Source organism: Leptonychotes weddellii, chromosome 7, assembly GCF_054177405.1.
Source record: "Leptonychotes weddellii isolate Sample4059 chromosome 7, ASM5417740v2, whole genome shotgun sequence".
In the NCBI taxonomy this organism is placed as follows: Eukaryota; Metazoa; Chordata; class Mammalia; order Carnivora; family Phocidae; genus Leptonychotes; species Leptonychotes weddellii.
Genome location: NC_138375.1, coordinates 8,983,207 through 9,000,583, shown reverse-complemented (window position 1 = coordinate 9,000,583; position 17,377 = coordinate 8,983,207). Strand labels below are relative to the sequence as shown.

The 17,377-nt window shown below is 35.3% G+C and overlaps 1 pseudogene; it reads right to left on the bottom strand.

Annotated features, from left to right (window-relative positions):
* Positions 1 to 15,135: 15,135 nt before the first annotated feature.
* On the bottom strand, positions 15,136 to 15,256 carry LOC115939145 (U4 spliceosomal RNA; annotated as a pseudogene).
* Positions 15,257 to 17,377: the final 2,121 nt, after the last annotated feature.

Here is a 17,377-nt window from a genome sequence, read left to right as displayed (position 1 = left end):
CTGCGATCAACAACAGTAATCAACACGGCTACCATAGCCACTGAGTGCCAGTTACACCGGTCTCCCAATGCCTTGCCCTTCACTTGTACTGTGTCCCTGGTACCATCCGTTGATGTAATGACACACTGATGTGTGTCATCGTGACACACAACTCCATGCCACATTTTATTAATTCCCAGTATCTTTCAGCATAGAGGTTTTCTGAGGATTCATAAAATGAATCTGTATCTTTTATTATTATTATTTTTAATTATGTTCAATTAGCCAACACATAGTACATCATTAGTTTTTGATGTAGTGTTCAGTGATTCAAAAAATAAAAATAAATAGAATAAAATAAATAAAATAAAATAAAAACCATTATCCTTTCAAAAAAATAAATAAAATAAATATTCCATATTAAAAAAATGAAGCAGTATCTCATCATCTAATTTTGTGAATTTTCTCCTTGAGATCACTCTAGTACCAACTGCTATATTAATTTATATATATATATATCATCTAAAACAACATAACTTATATAAAACAACATCAAAAATACAATTCAAAAAATTCACAGGGGCTCCTGGGTGGCTCAGTTGTTCGGCATCTGCCTTCGGCTCAGGTCATGATCCCAGGGTCCTGGGATCGAGCCCTGCATCAGCTCCCTGCTCCGCGGGAAGCCTGCTTCTCCCTCTCCCACTCCCCCTGCTTGTGTTCCTTCTCTTGCTCTGTCTCTCTCTGTCAAATAAATGAATAAAATCTTAAAAAAAATTTCATAGAGGGACAGCTTACAAAGTATTGTCAAGATTAAGGAAATTAAGAGGGAATGAATGGTACAGCTTTAAGAAACTAACAAAAACAGTCACCTGGCTATGTAGGTGCTTAGAGAGAGCAGTGCCCTTGGAAACCACTTACTGCTGTGATCTGTGGCCTTGCAGAAACTGAGGCCATGTGTGGAGAAACAGAAGCACTGCCAAACCACAGACAAAGGGGGAGGTAGGGAGTCCTATACCCCAGGGACCTTCCTTCCTGCCCTCTGCCTCCTGTGGTTGGCCTTTTGGCCCTACTGCACTGGACACCAAACGGCTGTCATGCAAACTGCCAACCAGACAGCAGGGCAGAGAGGACATAGAAGGAGGAGAATGGATTTGGAGAGACAGAAGATAACCAAATCATACTCTTGGCCGCATTCCCAACTTAATGTTTTTATCAACCACTTTTCCCTCAATCCCAGTCATCTTTGTTTTTATTTGTTTACTCTTAGACTTCAATTTGATTACCTTCTACTCTTCCTATGGTTGTGCTTCCATCCTTCCTTTCTAGTTTTGCCTTTTCATCTTTCCTTCCTATATCTCTTGTCCTATGTTCTTTCAAAACATACCAAATAAAAGAAATTATATCAATTTATATTGATATTTACATATAATATCATTTTATTGATATATAATTGATTACATACACTTTCTAAATAATTAATTAAATACATACATATCTCCCTGATTACGGATTCCTTACATTAAGAATCTGATCTCTTTGTTAAAGTTCAGCACAATGCTGGCTCCCCACTATGTAATTTCTAAATACTTTTTGGCTTTACTTAGGTTTTTATTTGATATTGGGTCATAGGAATCAGATTTTCATAAAATGTTTGATTGCTTCTTTATGACCATGTAGTTAGAAAATATGATGATGGTCTTAGATTGAGTTGGCGTTCTATACATCATCACTTAGGAATTTAAAGAAATAAAGGGTATTTATGACATATTCAAAGAACTGATAGAAAATCTTCTTTGTATCATAACTTTAGAACAATGTAAATCTGACATGTTTTTTAAAGTTCATAGAAGAGATATAAATTACTTGATAAGAAAAAAAGTATGAGCATCAAATAGACTTAACTTTTTATTTTCTGAAAAGATGATTTTCTTTCACTAGCCTGTGTTTTACTGAGTGTATGATAAGCTTTTTCAGAACAAAATAAATCAAAATAAATAGGAAGGTAGTTCTTAAAAGCAGATTTTTTTTCTTCAAAGACAACCATCAGAGTAAAGACAACCAATTTTAACAAAACGTAGCTCTATAAATTAGAAATGCAAATGTGAAGCATCTGTGAATATAATACATGAATTTGAAAGAAATAATATTTTTATAATACAAAAAACTAGAAAATATTCCATTTCCGTAGTAATCAGTGTACAGTATTATTTAAACCTTTGATAAAATTACGACGAATGATCATCAAAATTATTTTAAATGCTTTTTAGAATAAAATACTTCATATACACAAAGGGAAGATGTTATTATAATTATCATTTTTGTTACTTCAAAACAAGCTTGCTGTGATTAGTCTGCACTTCTCTTTTGTCTCAGCAAGTAGAAGAAAATTTGATGGGTTTGTGCTTTCCGTACAGAATGGACTGGACTCAAAAATATTTGGAAACTAACACTTCTAGGTCTAAATTACTTTATCTTGCAGAGATTACTGAAATTCCAGAGTCAAATCTCTCAACAGACACAGAGTTGCAGTTTTCTACAGGAATGAATTAATATAAGTGCTAACAACAACAAAATCATGAGAAGTCCCATCATTCTTCAGAGCCTCTCAGGAATTTCATTACCCAAAAAGAAAAAAAAGCATACAGCGCCCTCATGAACAGCAGCTTGACTATGAGGATTGTGGTAGCAGGGACAGGATAAGGGTGAGGAATACAGAAATATGAGAAATACACACATATGTATATATTAGGAAAGGATATATTAGATAATACATGAAGAGACAAAAAACCTTTTAAACTATGTTAGGTTGAAAATGGAGTATTAAATTTAATGCAATTAAATGACAAACCATTGTGTCTTAAAGAAACCACTGTGTCTCAAAAGCAACTTAAGAAACTCTCTTAGGGTCAAAATCTTCTCTTCTTAAGGGAACAACTTCATAAGCCAAAAGGTAAAATAACTGATGGCATATTCCTAACAAGTCACTTCGGCAAAGAAAGCGCTGTAAGAACCCGAAAATAATGAAGGCATGGCGTCAAGGCCACTAAGGCAATGAAAATATCAGCCTCAAGGACATTGTCAAATTTTGACAGCATGTATATTCTATAGCACACAAAAATGCCATAAATAGCTCTACATTAAGGAACAGATATGTCCCAACTGACATATGATTAATAATGGTGTAACCAACAAAACATATTGTCATAATCAAATGCTTCTCTGATGTTTGCCTTCAAATTTTAGACATTTCATCTGCTAGACTAATGCTGAATTTAGCTAAAAGGAAAATTATATGAACTTGATATGAAAGAATGAAGGAATATTTGGAATACTAATGAATGAATATTATTCACTCTGATTTATCATTAAAAGAAATTAATTTTGAAAGTATGATATCAGTGATATTAAAAATTTTAGTTGATAATTTCTTAGAGTTTCATTTCTGCATTATTACAAGTGACATGGATCAATCAATAAATAATTTCATAGTGAATGGATTACTACATATGTTTCAATGAGTTATTTTTATATATTAAATGAATCTTTATATGTTAAATGAAATTAGGCAAAAATATTTTCTATTAGTCTTTTTCTTATTCTATGTGCACTGAACACACAACATAGATAAGAATTATACGAATAACCAAAACATAACCAAAATCAGTTCAGGGTCTTTTATAGACATAAAGAACATTTTATTGTGTATATATATATTTATACGTATGTATATATAAACTTTTTCAATAACTTATTTTCAAAAAGAATAATAAATCTGCTTTTACCTAATTTCAAGATATCAAACATTAGAAAGGTCATGATTAAAACTATAATAACCAACCTTAACTGGTTTTCACTTTCTAGCATCAGGAGATGTTTGGCAACCTATCAAATATACCCCATAAAAAAATCAATTCTCTGTATTAATGCTTTGTACCCGAGCTGTCTTTCTTTAAATTCTCTCCAGTAAGGGATACAAAATATAAAATACTTCATTTGGGTGTCTTGATCATAATACCCTTCCTTGTAATGATGATGGCAACTAGATCTAACATTAACACATTCAACAAAAGATATTTATTAAAAATTACACTCATGTTCACAAAAAATAAATAAACGCCAGTATTTTTGTCAAAGCCACTATTCTACCTAATTGAAATCTGTGAAGCACAACAAAGAAAAGAATTGAAATCCTCCCCTTCATTAAGAAACCTGAAGGTAACCTTGGGGAAGGGGACCGATGAGGTATTTTTCATACATAAAAGTACGACTTGCTATATATAACCAGCTTTGGAGTGTGAAAACTGAACTTGGTAAAATAAAAAGTCATTGCCTCACTAAGTAAAGAAAAGTACACCAAAATATTAGGATTCACATATTTTGGGGAAAGAATTATTAAAAGTTCATTGGATCCCTGACATTCTGAAAACATGTCCATATATAGTAAATGATATTAAAAATAAAGCCAAATGTTAGACGTTTTAGAGAAACATAAGGCCCCTTATATTACTTTGCTAGGGTTTCCATAACAAAATACCACAGAGTGGGTGGCTTTAAGAACAGAAATTGATTTTTTCATGATAATGGAGCTGAAGTCCAAGATCTAGATGCCAGTAGGACCGGTTTCTCCTGAGACCTCTCCGACCTGCATCAGCCATCTCCTATGTCCTTGCCCATCCCTGGTGTCTCTGGCTCTTGTTATAAGGACAAGAGTCATTTTGGATTAAGGCTTCACCCATGTAACCTCACTTAACCTTAATTACCACTTTAGAGACCCTATCCCCAACAGAGTCACATTCTAGGATACCAGGAGTAAGGACTTCAACATATGAATTTTGATAGAGGCATAATTTAGTCTACAACAATGCTGAAATTTCTAACAAAATTATAGGATTTATTATATTATCTACAAAGTTTAAATTTTTTCTCTTTATGCATTGCTACAAAAAGAAAGCTAAACTCCATCATAGTATATCCCCTGATCTGTACAATGCTCTCTCCCCAAAGAATCTCAAATTATTTTTATGTTGAAACATTTAAAAAAATGTATAGAGTGAAATTTCACTATCATCTTACGACAGTTTTACATTTCAGTAGTGCTCAGACTTGGCTCAACTGTGTTATCTGGCCCCCATCCATCTCCCTTGCTTCAGCGTGCTCTCTGCCAGGGGACATTTGAATACATGTTAGCAAATCAACCACTAATACTTTAAACACAGGCAATTGAACTCTATTGACCAAAATCATATTCAGAGGTCTGCTGCTGTGCAATTTGTCTTTGCCAAATAAACAATTTCCTAAATCTCAGTCCCGCTTGTTCAAGAGAGGTCACTTGGTGCCAAGGGTCTTCAAGCAACAACAGCACATATTTGGTTCTGTTTCCGTTCCAGTGCATGACCAGCACATGGAGGCCGAACTGGGGAAAACCCCAGCGACCTATTAATAATTCCCTTTGCCAAATTTGAGTGGAAATCAAGCTGATTATGACTCTGTCAATTATTATCCTCAAGTCCTTTAAAATTATTTTTTACTGAGAATAACTTAAATGTTCATATTATTCATATAATTTATTTGATAAAAATCTTATTTGAGTTTAAAAATAATGGTAATAAGCAATGTTATTACTGATAAATTGCTTAAAAATAGGGGAGTCAAGCGCATATAACAAAGGAATGCCTCTTGACAGCTTGGTATCTGTTTAAGTACATAGATTTGAGCTATTAAGTCAACGGATACTGTTGAATATACCTTTACAACTTGGGCTTTTATATATTTTGAGAACAGCAGAATATATTGGTTTCACTGATTATGTTTCAATTCGCTAGTTTAAAAAAAGTAAAGATTCCAAGTGTTGCTTATCAATCATCTTTTATAGCAATACGGAGCATGAGGTTTACAGGTAAAGAGACTGAACATACTAGTTTCTGTGAATGAGAAACGTCGTAGGAAAGCATTTTCCCCAAGGGGGCCACATTACTAAGTAACTGATTACACACATTACCAAAGATAAAATATGTTGAAGTATTTTGAATTTTTAAAATTTAAATATGCACAGAGTTATCACAAGGGTATATATAAACTTTTGTTTCTATAATAAGCTGATAAATAGTTCACTAAAATCAATGCCTGTTGCAAAGTATACAAGAAAAATTATCAGCATGTGAAAATATCTGGAGTGCCCTAACCAGGAGTTCAGGAAATAGCAACATCCAATCAGTACATAAAAGCAAAGCAACACCATCAGTAAGCTTATATGTTTGGCAATTTAAACACCAACAGTTACAAAGACAGAAACTGAGTTATAATCAAAAGTAAAAGGAATTTATTTTTCCTGTGGGTCAGTTACTCAAATAATAGTTTTAGGTCTAACTTTGAATTAATTATTTGAAATTTTAAATCTGTACTCATCAGAAAATTGAAATTCTGAATTTGTTATTGCATAAATGTCCAAATAAATTCTAATAGCAAACATTGGTTTTCTAAAGGACCTTAGTTTCACCTACCCCAGTCATCCACACAGTGACAAAAACCGTTTTATTATATCCTTAGTAGTTGTTGATTGGTCCTGTCTTAATGGATTAGCCATTATCAGACCTAACTTAAAAAGAGGTGCAAAATATGTAGTGTATAGACATAAACTAGAATTTAGGGTCTTGCAAAAAGTCTTAGCTCCCAATAACTACAGATGAGGTCTTTTAAATATTTTGAGTGATAAAAACCCAACAAAACATTTCATTTGATTGAAACTGAACAAGAAGTTAGATTAAAAATGTGTTCATCAGAACCTCCATAGTGGATAAAATAACTCAGAGTAAGAATCAAATTAAAGATATATCTTCTTTCCATTTCTTACTCAACATGGTTACAAAATAGCCAATACTAAGATATAGGGAAAGGAAAGAAACAACAAAACAAAGAAATAAGCAGGTACATTTATCTAAAAATAAATTTTGACTTATTTACTGATACATGGAATTTACTGAAGCCAAATAGACAAGAAGTCTACTATTCATTTGATAAAAATGTATTACCAATAAAATCTCAAAAGTACTTTGTTCAAGAATCAAAACAAAAATGTACCCCACCCTCACTCAAGTGAGAACAGGGCTTAGAAACTTCTGTGTATTCACCAACATCCACAAAGATTCTGGCCAAGGAAAATAATGAGGGGAAAACAGAACCTCCCAGAGAGACATACCCTCCCAGAGAGAAGAGAGAACAAGAAAAAGGAATCCCCATGGCTAATTAGAATAGGGCCAACTGCCCTGAGGGTAGAAATCCCTCCAATAGTCTGCCCCGTGAGATTTCAAAATTGCCCTGTGCAAGCAACTTATGTGTTTTATTTCTTCTGTTCAAAAGAGAGAATTTCATTGGTTTTCTGGGTATGTGTGTGTGTGTGTGTGTGTGTATCTAAGGGATACGTCTTGTCTTTTTACATCATAGGTATGAACACCAAGAACTGTTACATTCAGTTTCGATGGAAGTCTACAGTAAGTGACCCAGGGGACCTAGACTATGAGCTGGCACAGTGAATTAGATGAAGTTTTAAGATGCCTCCCTTGAAGAGGGCATGAGTATGTGCTCTGCCTGTGTGTAGGGGAAAAAGCAAGCCAAATAGCTGATGTTCAGAAAAATAGTTGGGATTGTTATTGCCTTCACAATATCCAGCTTTTCTCTCCATCATCGCCACACAGAAAAATCACATTTCTCATGCCCCTTAATTTAGAAAAGGTCACATGACTACCTGTGACTGAAATCTATTGACACTATTAGTGCCACATGTTCCTTCCTGACTGAGGAATTTAAAGTCCTAAGCACGTTCTTCCCGTTCTCTCTGACCCTGAGTGTCAAATCTTTAAGTGACAGGGGTGCCTGAGTGGCTCAGTCGTTAAGCGTCTGCCTCGGCTCAGGTCATGATCCCGGGGTCCTGGGATCGAGCCCCGCATCGGGCTCCCTGCTCTGCGGGAAGCCTGCTTCTCCCTCTCCCACTCCCTCTGCTTGTATTCCCTCTTTCGCTGTGTCTCTCTCTGTCAAATAAATAAATTTTTAAAAAAATCTTTAGGGCACCTGGGTGGCTCAGTTGGTTAAGCAACTGCCTTGGGCTCAGGTCATGATCCTGGAGTCCCTGGATCGAGTCCCGCATCGGGCTCCCTGCTCGGCGGGGAACCTGCTTCTCCCTCTGACCCTCCCCCCTCTCATGTGCTCTCTCTCTCTCTCTCGTTCTCTCTGTCTCAAATAAATAAAAAAAAAAAAGTTATTTAAAAAAAAATCTTTAAGTGACCAAGACACAATCCGCCTGATTCATCATTTGGAATAGTACTTAGTACCCAGTGGGGAATTTGTATATGTGGTCAATGAACTTGTTCATGTTAAGTAACTAAGTATCTGAGTTTGTTATAACAGCATATCTAGCCCTGACCTATCTAATGTAACACTCTAAACCATATTTTAACAAAGCTGGGCTACTAAATCCTCATAGACATTTCATGAAAACTAGTTTGGGAACTATAGTTAATTTTATGTATGGAGAAGAGTTTATTAGATGGGGAAGAGCTTGATTTCTTAGATGCTACGTGAAGGAAGATATGAATATTTGGTAAGTCTGTTTTCTTTTGTTTCTGAACCTTCAAACACCTGAGGTTGCTAATGAACAGGAACATGAATTCTACACTAAGAAAATAAATGATAGCTGATAGTTTCCAGGGTTGAAAGGAAATTCTGGCTAAATTTAATTTGAACATCTAATACTGGATTTGAGTTTTCATTGACCTATAATCTTTCACCATCACCTCCAGTGAAAAGTTCGATATCCCAGGGGTGGATATGTACTTTCCTTTGAGAAAGTCCGTATTTCCCTTTAACAAAACAGAGGAGGATACCGGTACTGATTCAGTTTCTTTGAAGCTGGCATCAGGTTCCCATTAAATGGGAATCTCCTTTTCTGGCTCCTAAATGAGCTTACCTACCTGAGTGAGAAGAAAATGACATGGACAAGGATTCTCTCTCCCATGCATGAGACAAATGATTAGTAAAGACTACTTTGAATGGCATTAATTTAACCTCAGCTTACCTAATAATACCAGAGAATGTAATCAATCTTGTGCCTTCTTGAGTCTTTTTCCATATTTCAGGATTGTTTAAAGCCAAGAGCTGTACTTAGGATACACACTTTTATAAGATTCATTCTCCAAGTGCTTTACCTCAATAGCTGTCTCTTCCCTTGAGTGAGTCAGTATTTCCTACATGCCGACCTCTTGAGAAAGACTGGGCTTACCAGAAATGATTAAATCTGTTCTTCTATAACACGGGCTTCAACACCTGCAATATTAAATTTTGGCAATTTAGCAGTCCAGGTGTTACCGTGGCTGACTCTGAAATCAAAGTATCATGCTTTTGTGCTTTTAAATAAAATTCCATTTTAGATGTTGACACACAGGAGCCAGCCTCTACTTTTCTGTTGAATAAATTTGTAAGATAGTCAGTGTTCTACAGTATAGTAGATATAAAGGATGGTCAAGGATTCTAATAGTAGCTACAGGATTTATACTGAAAAATCTGGGGCTAAAATAGTCATGGACATTTTATAAAAACAACTATAACCCCATAAACATATTTTTGTCACTGTGAGAGATCATGATCTCTATATGGATAACATCCAGCTTTTTTGAAACATTATTTATAATATTTAAAAAATTGAACAAAAAACTAAATGGATATATCAGTTGTGTATCCACATAATTGAATTAATTTATAACCGAACAGTATACAAATAAACACATGAATATAGTAAACATAATGTTTAGCAAAACTGAACATGAAGGCTACATTATACTGTGTTTTTATTTATATAAAATTGAAAAGGGTACAAATCAATACTGTGCATTGTTAATATTTACATTTTTATGTAGAAAACATATAAATGCATTTAGTACTCAACTCTAAAAACTGATTAAGACTGAGAGGTAATGAGGAATAAGAATTGGATTGTTGAGGAATACACAGAAAGCTGTAATTGTATTTTTAACACCTTTTATTTTGAGATAATCAAGATTCACACGAAGGTAAAAAATCAATGCAGAGATCCCATATATCCTTTACCCAGTTTCCTTCAATGGCAACTTCTCGAATAGCTATAGTACACTCTCCCAATCAGGAAATTTACATTGATAGAATCCATCAAACTTACTCAGATTCCATGCACTCATTTACGTGTGTGTATTTAGTTCTATTCAATTTTAAAATATATTTAAATTTGTGTGACCAGAACAACAATCAAGATAAAAAACAGTTCCAGCAGCACAAGGATTCCTCCTGCAGCCCCCTTATGACTACTTAGTTCTCTTTCACCCTAGCCCCTTTGTTAATCTCTACTAACCACTAATATGTCGTCCACTTCTAGATTTTTACATAAATAAATTCACAAAGGATGTAATATTTCGGATTTGGATTCTTTTCCTTAGCAGAATTTCCCAGAGTTTCATCCAAATTGTGGAGTGTGTGTGTGTCGGTTCTTTTTTTATTTTCAGTAGTGCTCTACAGTGTGTGCACCACTTGGATTAATCCTTCCCCTGTTGTTAAGACATTGAGTTGTCTTCTCACCTTTGCCCAAAATCAGTTTGGCATATTTATGTGAGCCTCTTTGTAAGATTTCTATTCCTTTCCTTTGATCTATAGGTCTAAATCTTAGCCAGTACTATTCTGTAGTAATTACTGTGTCATATAGTTAGACTTAATATTGGGTAGACTAATTTCTCTTTATTATTTTTCAAGATTGCTTTAGCTATTTTAGGGCTTGTGCCTTTTTTTCCCATAAATTTTAGAAGCATGAATAGATCTACAAAAAACTTGCTGGAATTTTGATAAGAATTGCATTAAAACTATGGTTAAGGGGTGCCTGGGTGGCTCAGTGTTTAAGCGTCTACCTTCGGCTTGGATCATGATCCCAGGGTCCTGGGATCGAGTTCCGCATCAGGCTCCCTGCTCAGCAGGAGGCCTGCTTCTCCCTCTCCCACTCCCCCTGCTTGTGTTCCCTCTCTAGCTGTCTCTCTCTGTCAAAAACAAAACAAAACAAAACAAAAAAACAAAAAAAATCTATGGATCAATTTGGGGAATATTGACATCATCACTCCTATATTAATTCTTCCAATCCATAAATATCATAAACCATTCCATTTATATAGGTCTTATTTGATTTATTTTATAAGTATATTTTAATTTATAGCATACAGTTTTAAGCATATTTATACTTCAGAATTTTTCATTTTCTTTGAAGTAAATGTAAATGTAACTTTGTTCTTTTTTTTTTTTTTTTTAGATTTTATTTATTTATTTGAGAGAGAGAGCACATGAGAGGGGGGAGGGTCAGAGGGAGAAGCAGACTCCCCGCCGAGCAGGGAGCCCGATGCGGGACTCGATCCCGGGACTCCAGGATTATGACCTGAGCCGAAGGCAGTCGCCCAACCAACTGAGCCACCCAGGTGCCCCATGTAACTTTGTTCTTTTAAGTTGTATTTTCCACAAGGTTATTGTTAGTACATAGAATGAGATTGTTTATTGTCTGGTGATCTTGTATTGTATGACCATACTGAACTCAATTATAGTTCTAAGAAGTAGATTCCTTGGGATTTCCCATGTAAACAGAAGTGTTATAAGCTTTACTATTTCCTTACCAATCTGTTTGTTTGGTTTTTTATTTCATTTTCTCATCGTATTCCACTAGTTAGAGGACTTCCAATGCAATGTTAGATAGGCATGGTGAGAGAGAACATCATTGCCTTGTTCCTGATTATAGAGGAAAGTATTCCATCTTTTCCCATATGAGCTGCAGGGTTTTTAGTTTGTTTTGTTTTTATGACCCAGGATATGGCCTATCACGGTCAATGTGCCATGTGTGCATGAACAGAATATATATATATTCTGCAGTTTGGGGTGAAGTGGTCTGTACAAATCTATTACATTCTATTGGCAGATCCTTTAGTTGTGTTAGTCAGATCTTCTCTGTATTTGCTGATTTTGTGTCCAATAGTTCAATCAGTTGCTAAAAGAAAGAGAAGTCCCCAATAAAAAATGTGTTCTCAATTTCTGCCTTCAGCTATATACGTTTTCATTTTGGGTATTTTTAAACTGTGTTGTTTTGTGCATACAAATTTAAAATCATTATATCTTCTTGGAGGGCTGAATGTTATTTTACTCAAATGGAATATATATATATATATATATATATATATTTTATATTACAGTCTTTGAGTCACAAAACTCAGCATCTTAATATACTTTTATCTCCTTTTAGCTCTGTAATAGTCAAACAGTTAAATTATTTGGGTCTGTTCTACTTATAAAAGGGAGATGAAAAACACACATTAAATGATTTTGAAAGTATGAAATAAAATATTTTGGTTAATTAGTAGAGTATGAGCCTATTATATGGAAGCATCCATTCAACAATTCAAAAAAAGGCATTTGAATTAAACAAATACTGCAAATCAAGTAACAAATCTATAAATTTTTGGAGTGGAGACTGTATTGGCACAAACAATTCTAATTATTTGGAGACAGACACTACAGTGAAAAATTCTGGTCTTGTTTCCACTTTCATGGCACTTACCTTCCATTGTATGGGGATTGGAGGGAGATTAACAGAGAATAAGTTGACAGGTTCATAATCCATACATTTTATATCAGAATGTGATCATTATAACGAAGGCAAAGAAAGCAGCATCACAGGGATAGAGACTTTCAGAGTTTGGCATGAGTATTTTTAAAAAGGCTTGTTAGGAAAGGACTCTGTTATGATGATTTGGGGACAGAGACCTCAATCCAGTGAGGAATGATGCAACACAGCTATCTGGGGAAGAGAATGTGAAGCAGATGGAACAGAAGGGAAAACGTTCTGAGGTAGGACTTTGGTCAAGGGACAACAAAGATGGTAATGTGGCTACAGTGACATAAGATGGCACAGTGGCCCAGTGATAGAGAGATGAGGCTGTAGCCTTGTCAGGAGCAAGCAACTCTGATTTTACTTGGCTGGAGGTGGGAAACCATTGGGGTGTACCAAGCAGAGGAGTGACCTTAATAAAGATTATTCTGATTGTGTTTATGGAGAATATATGTGTGCTGGAGGAAAATGGGAGGTGGGGCAGGCAAGCGTGGAAAGCAAGAAAGTGGCTTGGAGGCCATTGTAATCATCCAAGAATCAGTGTCTTTGGAGCACAATAATAGATATGGATGTGAAGATAAACAGATGTGTTTTGAGGGTAAAAGCTATAAGACTTAGTTATAGAGTAGTTATGTCTTATGAAAAAGACCAGTCAAAAATGATTCTAAGACTTTTGGTCTGAGCCATGTGTAGACGGCTGTGCTGGTTAATTTTATGTGTCAACTTGTCTAGGCCAAGGTATCTAATTATTTGGCAAAACTTTACCAGCCTAGATGTTACTGTGAGATACTTTGAAGATGGGATTAACATTTAACTCAGTAGACTTTAAGTAAAGCAGATTATCCTCCATAATGTGGGTGGGCCTCGTCTAATCAGTTGAAGTCTCTAACAGCAAAGACAGGAATTCTGCTTCAAGACGGCAACATAGAAGCCCTGCTTCTGGAGAACCCTGGTAAAAGTTAAGTTGCCACTACTGAGACAGGAGTAACGGAGGGGCAGTTTGGGGAGTAAGCACCAAGAGTTTGTTTTTGTATATGGTTAATAAAATACAGAGATTACTAAGTAAAATAAAGAGCATGTTAGAAAGGATATTGGAAAACGAACACTCCCAGATGCTGCAATAAAAGAATAAAGTGTTATAATCTTTCCAGATGAAGCCAGACTAAGTAACACTTATCAAAATTTAAAATGCACTCTCCTTTTGACCTTTAGAGTTATTAAGTTAAGCAAAAATGCGTATGTAAGAGTGTTCATTGCAAAAGCACATACAACAGCAACAGCGGGAAACTACTTATATATACATTAAGAAGGCACTTACTTAAAGAAATTAGAGTTCATTCATATGATAGAACATATATAAGGCACTTTAAAAATTGAAGTGGATTATCCATTGTTACATGAACATTGTGTGGCTTCACGTAAGCAAAGTAAAGAGATGAATGTTACCTTTATGCATCTATAAATGCATATGTATGAAATAGCTCCCAAAAATGTATGAAATAGTTTTGATGGTATTTAACTCCAGGGATTAAAACTAGAGTATAATTCAGGGGAGAACAATCACTTGCTATTAAAACATTATATGACTCTTGGAATTCTCAGTAACTGTTGGTCAATTTCTAAATTAATTAACACCTAAATAGATTCAGAAAATATTTATTGAATGACTTCTTTTCAGGTGGCACAGGAGACAAAATGATGAATATGAGTGACATAATTGTTGTGTTAATGAAGCTAAGACATTTCTGGAGAAGAGAGGTAAACTCAGAAATAAGAAAACGAAGGACCCAGGAGAAAGCAGTGATTTCAGAACTTGTTGGCTTTAGACGAAGCCATGTAGTTTGGATAACAGAGTTTAGAATTTAGGAAGAATCTAGATTAACAGAGATCTATACCCAGTTTCATTTTGTTACAGTTTGTGAAAGATATACACAAAACACCAGAGAAGAGATTTGAGACCGTAGTGATATTTTAAGGCCACATGAAAATTAGACTAGATCCCAGGATGAGTGTGTAAGAATTTGCATGAAGGAAATTCATGTGGATTTGTTCTATTAACAAAACTAAAATATATGGAAGTGACTATTGCTCAGAGGAAGAATCTACACATTATCAAATAGTTTGCACTATCAATGTTTTCTATCTAAAAATAGAAAAGTGCTGATACACAAATTTGTGAATGATTTATTTTCACTTCAGCTCATCTGCCTTGTCCCTCAGTTACACAGTTCTTTACATTTTCCAGATGAATGGTGTCAGTGTCTTATGATAGCTAGAATTTAGGACAAGAACTTATTTATAATGGAGCACATTTCAATAGCAGCAAAAGCAGCGAATTTTCCCTTATTTTAAATTTGAAAACTTTGGGTCTCAGTACATTTGTAAATTGTTGGAGTCAAGGATTTATTTTACTTACACATGTTGGTGGACCAAGGTAAGGGAGAATTCTCCTCTCATAAGAAGAGAAACATGACTTTGAAAGTTATTTACAGCAGTAAAGATTATCACGTGATTGTGATGTGGAAAAACTAAACCTAGACCCTATTTTTCAATAACATTTTCAATTAGCAATAATCGCGCCTCGGATAAACCTCATTGGCTACGATACTGCCACTGAGCAAAGCTTCAATAACATTTTCAGAATCACTAAAAATATGGTCCTTTATTTTCAGTCTCTCTCTGTCTCTGACTTGGTCTCTGTCTCTCTTGCATTCCTTCTCTCTGTCTCTTTCTCTCTGTCTCTTTCTCTCTTTCTGTGTGTGTGGGTGTCTCTGTTTGTGTCTGTTTGTCTCACTGTCTTTGTCCCTCTCTGTCTCCACCTCTCACTCTATATCTATCTCTATCCTTCTCTTTCTATAGTTATCATTCTCCATCTGTCTCTCTCTCAATACATCCCTGGAATTTAAAATCCCAAATGGGAAAGGTTATCTAAAGAGCAGCTAGCTTTAGGAGTCTACACATCTAGTCTAACCCAAACACTTCTGAAACTTCTATTTCAAAAATACTTCTAAGTGATTTAGAAGAAATTGAAGAATATTTGTTTTTCACTGAAAAAAATATACCTACTTTTTCGGGCACCTGGGTGGCTCAGTTGGTTAAGCGTCTGCCTTCAGCTCAGGTCATGATCCCAGAGTCCTGGGACTGAGCCCAATGTCAGGTTCCCTGTTTAGCAGGGAGTCCGCTTCTCCTTCTTCCCCTCACCCCCCATTTGTGCTCTCTCTTTCTCACTCTGCTGTCTCTCTCTCTCAAATAAATACATAAAATAATTAAAAAAGAAAACATATACTTCCCTTTCAAACCAAGTTGCTTTCTCTAACATGACAGTTGCTATTATTCCTTTCACTCAATACCAAATAAGATGTATTATTTCACGTCAAATAATAAAAATCATTTTCCCATACAAAACCTCTTTGTAAGAGTTACAAATAATCTCACTTGTCTGATAAATAAAAAGGCAAAAGGCAAGAAAAAGAGGGCCCTTAAAAGAGAGCTACAAGAGGTAGAGTTTATTTTCCTCACATAGTGTATCTGAAGATGACTTTTGTTAGCGCTCTTTCAGCGGCTCGTGTTGTCAGGATTGGGCTGACTGCAATTCACCTGGCTCCTCCTTGATGGCCTTTTGATAGTTGTTGTATGTATAATCATTCTTTCCTTGCTTAATGTAAGATAGCTGAGAACAGATCTTGGGTTATCACTCAGCAGAGAGCTAGTGCAAACTCTAAAACACAATGTGGTATTATGTTTTAGGAGACCTGCAGAAAGTTTATGAAGTATTGGGCACCTGGGTGGCTCAGTCGGTTAAGCTTCTGCCTTCAGCTCTGGTCATGATCCCAGGGTCCTGGGATCAAGCCCCACGGTGGGCTGCCTACTCAGTGGTGAGCCTGCTTCTCCCTCTCTCTCTCTGTCAGATAAATAAATAAAATCTTAATATAAATAAATAAATGTTTAACACTATGCACCCGATTTTTACACAAGAAAAATTTTATTTCTTTAAAGATTTTGTTTATTTGACAGAGAGACAGAGAGAGCACGAGTGAGGGGGCACCGAGGGAGAAGCAGGCTCCCCACTGAGCAGGGAGCCCCATGCAGGGCTCGATCCCAGGACCCTTGGGACTGTCACGTTAGCTGAAGGCAGCCGCTTAACCAGTTGAGCCACTCAGGCGCCCTACACTAGAAAAATTTTAGAATCAACCAATGATCCTGGTGTCCTTATATTGGATTATGAAGTCATTTAAAAAAAGATGTTTAAAATATTAATATGAGCAGGATATATGTATACTATGATCCATGTTTTATATGTATACACATGTACCCCCATATATAATATTATGTATGTTCTTTTAATAAAATTAGCTAGCAAATATATTGGTAAGAAATACATGAATATGTTGACAGATATCTCCTGTCAAAACACATTTTGCAAGTAGTTTTCAATATTTTTTTATGCTTCTCTGGATGCTCTAAATTTTCTAAAATTAGGATTACTGTTTTAATCTGAAAAAAATGTTGAATATAATAAGGAAAGTAAAAGTTTTGCTGCAGACTCTGAAAACAATTGCATGCATAATTGCAGAGATGACTAAAGCAATACCACATATTGGAATATATAGAGCCTTCTGATGTGTATTTTATGGAACTTAATAACACTCCTTTGTGCATCGTTTATTATATCAATTTTAAAGCCACTTCCCACTATTCCATCTCCACACCACTTTGGAAAAGTGAACTGTAACATTCATATTTTCC